We start from the raw sequence: 6080 nt of genomic DNA on the forward strand, positions 1-6080 counted from the left end.
CCAGCAATCTGGGTACAATGTTTATATTGGACTATTAGAGTGGAAAGAAAATGTGACAGCTGTTTAAAAAAGGGGGGAACTATTTATATTTATTTAGGCTCCTAAAGAAATAACTACATTTTGGGGAGAGGGTAGGAGTGGAGGGAGAGTGTAAACTTAAGACTAAGCCGAAAGATCTATTTATATAGTTGCAGAGTGTGTGTTTGTCATTCATATTTAGGTTTTGAATTTGTGAATTTTATAATTTAGAAAACAGTCCCTCTGTAAAATTCACATCCCATAGCCTTCTACTAGCCGATGTTAAATGTCTATGCATTAGATTTGCCTTCTAGCACATTTTTAAAAGTTTTTTTTTTTATGTTTATTTATTTTTGAGAGAGACAGAGGGTGAGCAGGGGAGGGGCAGAGACAGGTGGAGACACAGAATCCAAAACAGGCTCCAGGCTCCGAGCTGTCAGCACAGAGCCTGACGCGGGGCTCGAACTCACGGACCGTGAGATCGTGACCTGAGCCGAAGTCGGACGCTTAACCAACCAAGCCACCCAGGTGCCCCATAACTTGTAGTACATTTTCATTTGCAACTATACCCCTTCATAATTACTTAAAGAGTAAAATGAGAGACTTTTCCTTAAAATCTTTACTTTTTGAATTGTAAGCAGAAGTAACAAAGCCATCACTTTGAAGGGAAACCTCCCATAAAGAATGCCCACACCATTTTTCCTCATACAGTATAGAATTTTTTTAACCCAATTTTCTAAACCCCAAACTTTTTCTTTACCAAAATGGAAATTCTTGATTTTTTTCTGATTATAATACATATTTGTTTTATAAATCCAAACAAAACAATATAAAATCCTTCATGATCACATTGAGAGAAAAAAAATCATTGTTCAGGATTTGGTATACCTTTTCCTGAGCAAATATATGTTAACTAAGAATTTTTAAAAATGTGTTATAGGTGTGTCTTGAGTGGCTCAGTTGGTTGAGCGTCTGCTCTTGGTTTTGGCTCAGGTCATGATCCTAGAGTCGTGGGATGGAGGCTGGTGTCGGGCTCTGTGCTGTGCATGGAGCCTGCTTGGGATTCCTTCTCTCTCACCCTCTGCCCCTCTACCCTGCTCACACTTTCTCTGTCTCTCTCTGAAAAAAAAAAAAAAAATTAATTAAAAAAGTAATAAAATGTTTTATAAGTGTGTTTCAGTAAAAGTGAGATTATACTATACCTGTCAGTGTTTGAAATCTAGTTATCGGGAGTTTTAAGGTTTTTTGTTTTTTGTTTTTTTTTTTAAATAATCTCCACACCCAATGTGGGGCTCAGACTTTAAGATCAAGAGGTCCATACTCCACTGACTGAGCCAGCCAATCTCCCCTCTAATTCTTCTTTTTTTTTTTTAATGTATTTATTTATGGGGCGCCTGAATTGCTCAGTCGGTTAAGCATCTGACTCTTGGTTTGGCTCAGGTCATGATCTCATGGTTTGTGAGTTCAAACCCTGCACAGGGCTGTGCACTGCTGGTGCAGAGCCGGCTCAGGATTCTCCCTCTCTCTTTCTCTCTCTGCCCCTCCCCCACTCTCTCAAAATAAATAATAAAATGTTTTTAAAAATGTATTTATTTTTTAAATGTTTATTTTTGAGAGAGAGACGTATGCGCACCATGAGCAGGGGAGGGGCAGAGAGAGAGAGAGAGAGAGAGAGAGAGAGAATCCCAAGCAGGCTCCGTGTTGGCACAGAGCCCGATGTGGGGCTCGACCTCACAAACTGTGAGATCTTGACCTGAGCCCAAATGAAGATTTGGACACTTAACCAACTGAGCCACCCAGGCGCCCCACCCCCTTCTAGTTTATTCTTAATGGCTACAAGGTAGCTTACCACATTTATTCAATATTGTTTATGATATTTTGTTGTTAACAGTGCTGCAGTGAACATTTTGAAAGGTAAATCCTTCACTTGATCTTAGCCAAAAGGCCGAGAAGCGATGAAAGGTAAATCCTTAAATATTTGTGGAAGTATGTTTATAGGACGCATTCCTATATTATCAGATTGGATATCTTATGGGGTTTCTTGTAATTTTCATTTCTTCTATAAATTGTCTTCATATCCCTTGTTTTTCTATTTGTTTACTTAATGATACATAGTAACATCATTAAAACATATATATCTTTTGGGGCATCTGTGTGGCTCAGCTGGTTAAGTGTCCAACTCCTGGGTTTCGACTCAGGTCATGATCTCACAGTTCACAAGTTCGAGCCCTGTATCAGACTTTGAGCTGGGCGTGCAAAGCCTGCTTAGGATTCTCTCTTTCCCTCTCTCTGCCCCTCCCCTGCTTACGCTTTCTATCTGTGTCTTTCAAAATAAATAAATAAACATTAAAAGAAAGATAAAAAATATCTTTTGTTAGGCACGCTGCAAAGTTGTGTTTTTAATCTGTCATGTATATTTTTACTTGTTTATGGCACTTTTTGTAGAAGTTTCAAATTGTTATGAGTCAGATCTTGAAATCTTTTCATTTGTGAATGAATAATTTTGGTGTGATCTATTTTCCAAAAGACTTTTTGTTTTGCAAGTTTGCCATCCAATATCCAATAATGTGGTTATTGATTGAAACTGATACTGGAACATTATTTCTGCCCCAGTATTTCAATTGTGTGACCAGTAAGACTGTCTCCCCTTGTAATTCTGCCAAGTTTATTTTCACATAGATGAGTTTATTATTATCTATATTTGGTTCATACTATGCCCTAATAAGTCACTATCTTTTGGATTTTCTTTCTGAATAAACTGAAAAGACAATTATCTTTCCTTTTATTGGATTATTTTTTCACATATGGATTAAATGGAAAAAAAAACAAACTAGAATGACTAGCAGAATGCCAAAAATATTTTGCAACCTAACCTAAAGAAAACAGATCATTCAAAAAAAAACAAAAAAAAAAACTTAGGATCCTAATCCTTTTCTTATATCTGTGGTAATGGGAAATTCTATATAATCACAAATTCTAGATATCAGAAATGCATTTTTCAGCAATTAACTATGGCCGATCTGGCTCTATTTGGAGTTTTTATAATACAAGGAATTACAGCAAATGACTCGACTTTCTATCATGCTAGACAGCTGAGATCGCTCGTCTGTAGGGCTGACATCATACCAGAGTGAGTGCTTACTGTTTTCAGTGGCAGAGACTAGTCTATTAGCCAGAAGCGAGAATGACAAATGAAACTGGATTGGGACAGGTTGTGGGATTAGACCCAGGGCAAATTTCTCACGGGCTCCTAACAAGTTTCTTTCTGTCCCTACCACATGCCTTCAGTGCCTGTCCGGACCTGTGGTTCTGTAAACCAGGTACAGTTCTGCTTGTTGCATTGTTTCAGTTTCAATTTTTCATATGTGGGGACGCCTGGGTGGCTCAGTTGGTTAAGCATCCAACTCTCGATTTCGGCTCAGGTCACGACCCTAGGGTTGTGGGATCGAGCCCTGCATTGGACTCTGTGCTGAGCATGAAGCCTGCTTGAGAGTCTCTCTCTTTCCCTCTGCCCCTCTCCCCTGCTTATGCTCTCTCTCTCTCTCTCTCTCTCTCTCTCAATTTTAAACAATTAAAGTTTTCATATAGGAACATATGGAGAACTACTGTGACCCTACTGTATGAGAGAGGTGGAAACCTAATACAGGGTCATGACTTTGAGAATCAAAGATGAGGACAGGGCACAGGCATGTGGGAGGAACAGAATGTGTTGCCTACATTCCTAACAAAGAAATGAGAAGTTCTCCCAAGTTCTCTCCAAAAGGTCTAAGGACTCACCACGAAGAACCCGGCATTAGAGCGTCCAGAGGAAAGGCTTCTCAGGCCTGCGTAAGGCATTTGTTCTGGCTGTTTCCTCTGCCTGACTGTTTTCCTCCTGAAATCCAAATGGCTGAGTCCCTCGGTGCTTTTTTTTTTTTTTTTTTAAGTTTATTTATTTATTTTGAGAGAGGGAGAGAGAGAGCAGAGGAGGAGCAGAGAGAGACAGAATCCCAAGCAGGATCCACGCTGTCAGTGCAGAGCCCCACTTGGGGCTCAAGCTCACGAACTGTGAGATCATGACCTGAGCTGAAATCAAAAGTCAGACGCTTAACCCACTGAGCACCCCAGGTGCGCCAATCCCTCACCGCCTTCAAGTGGGTGCTGACATCTCACCTTCTCAGTGAGACTACCCTGACCGCCTGGTTGAAAACTCCACACACGCAGGCACGCCACCAAATCGCTCCCAACGTCCCTTGACCTACTCTCTCTTTTCCATAGCACTTTTCACTCTCTAACATATTACACGATTACTTGTGGTTTATCATCTGCCTTCCCCAGCTAGAATTTCAGTTCCACGAGGTAGAGATCTTTGTCCACGGATATGTTCCAAGCGCCTAGAGACGCATTTGGCACATTAGTAAATGCTCAATAACGTTTTGTTGATTAAGTGACTAGATTTGGAAGTTGAAATATCCCACCTGCTTACGGTAATAGAGACGGGCTAACACCCTGGCGGAGAAGTGGCTTCACGCGCAGGTAAGATTCTGACCTCTAAGGTCCCTGCCAACACAGAAGTTGCTCTGTTTCGTCCTCATTTAACCTTCCTTCACCATGAACTGCATTTCATTTTTGGCAAACCAAAGCAATTTCCTAACCTCATTCTTCATTCCGAGTGAAATTATCATCATGTTTACTGTGCTTTGTGTGAATGATTCACTCCTGGGTATATTTAGGATGTACAGGCAGACATAAACCTTACTGCACTCTTAAGAAGTTGTAACCAAGTGTATTTTACAAAGGATACGTAAGTAACTGCAGGCACAGAACATAAATGATCTACTGAATATTCATCAGTTGTGAGGGGAATGAATTATGTTGATTTCCTAGTTGGTTTCTCATGAAGCAGTGTTGAATTGTGTCAAATACCTCTTCTGTATTGACATGGTCAGTAGTTTTTCTCATTTATTCTCTTGATACAGTGTATTCCATTAATTGAATTTTCATTCGCTAAACCGACTTTGCATTCTTGGGATAAATCCCATTTGATCATAATGTATAATCCTTTTTCTATATTGGTGGATTCAATTTGCTAGCATTTTGTGGAAGATTTTACATCTATATCCATAAAGGTATCGGTGGGTAGTTTTGTTGTTGTTGTATTGATTTTTTTTTCTTTTTTAGTTTATTTAAGTAAACTCTACACCAAATGTGGGGCTCGAATTCACAACTCCGAGATCAAGAGTCCTGTGCTCCCCGACTGAGCCAGCCAGGCACCTCTGTTGTATTGTTTTTTGTTTTTTGTTTTAATTTCTTTTCATTTATTTATTTTTGAGAAACAGAGCACAAGTGGGGAGGGGCAGAGAGAGAAGGAGACAGACTCCGAAGCAGGCTCCAGGTTCTGAGCTGTCAGCATGGAGCCCGTTGCAGGGCTCGAACTCACAAACTGTGAGATCATGACCTGAGCTGAAATCGGACACACAACTGACTGAGCCACCCAGGCGCCCCTGTGGTATTGATTTTTAAAGTACAATGAAGATTAATGAGCCTGTGGGTAGTAATCCAACTGTGTGAGAACTTATATCCTTGAACAATTAAAACAACAACAGCTTTCTTATCCTTTCATTTTTCTGAATTTTTAGCTCATTATTAACCCTAAAGGCAAGGATATGTTCTCCTAGTATATGGTGATCACATATACGAGAGAGAGGGAGACACAGAATCGGAAACAGGCTCCAGGCTCTGAGCCGTCAGCCCAGAGCCTGACGCGGGGCTCGAACTCACGGACCGCGAGATCGTGACCTGGCTGAAGTCGGACGCTTAACCGACTGCGCCACCCAGGCGCCCCAGATCCTACCTCTTGAAGACACAAGCTGCAAAAGATTGGGGCTATTTTTCCAAAATCTATTACCATGCATATTTCAAGCAAAGTATTGTAAGTCTCTTCAGTTCTTTAACTGAGAATTCTCATGCATTGTGTAATCATTGAGTGCAATCTGTAGTCTTGGCAAATATCAATAACTTTTTTTTTTTTTTTTTTTTTTTTTAAGTAGGCTTCAGGCCCAGTGTGGAGCCCAATGCAAGGC

This window comes from Leopardus geoffroyi, chromosome D3 (assembly GCF_018350155.1).
Source record: "Leopardus geoffroyi isolate Oge1 chromosome D3, O.geoffroyi_Oge1_pat1.0, whole genome shotgun sequence".
Lineage (NCBI taxonomy): Eukaryota > Metazoa > Chordata > Mammalia > Carnivora > Felidae > Leopardus > Leopardus geoffroyi.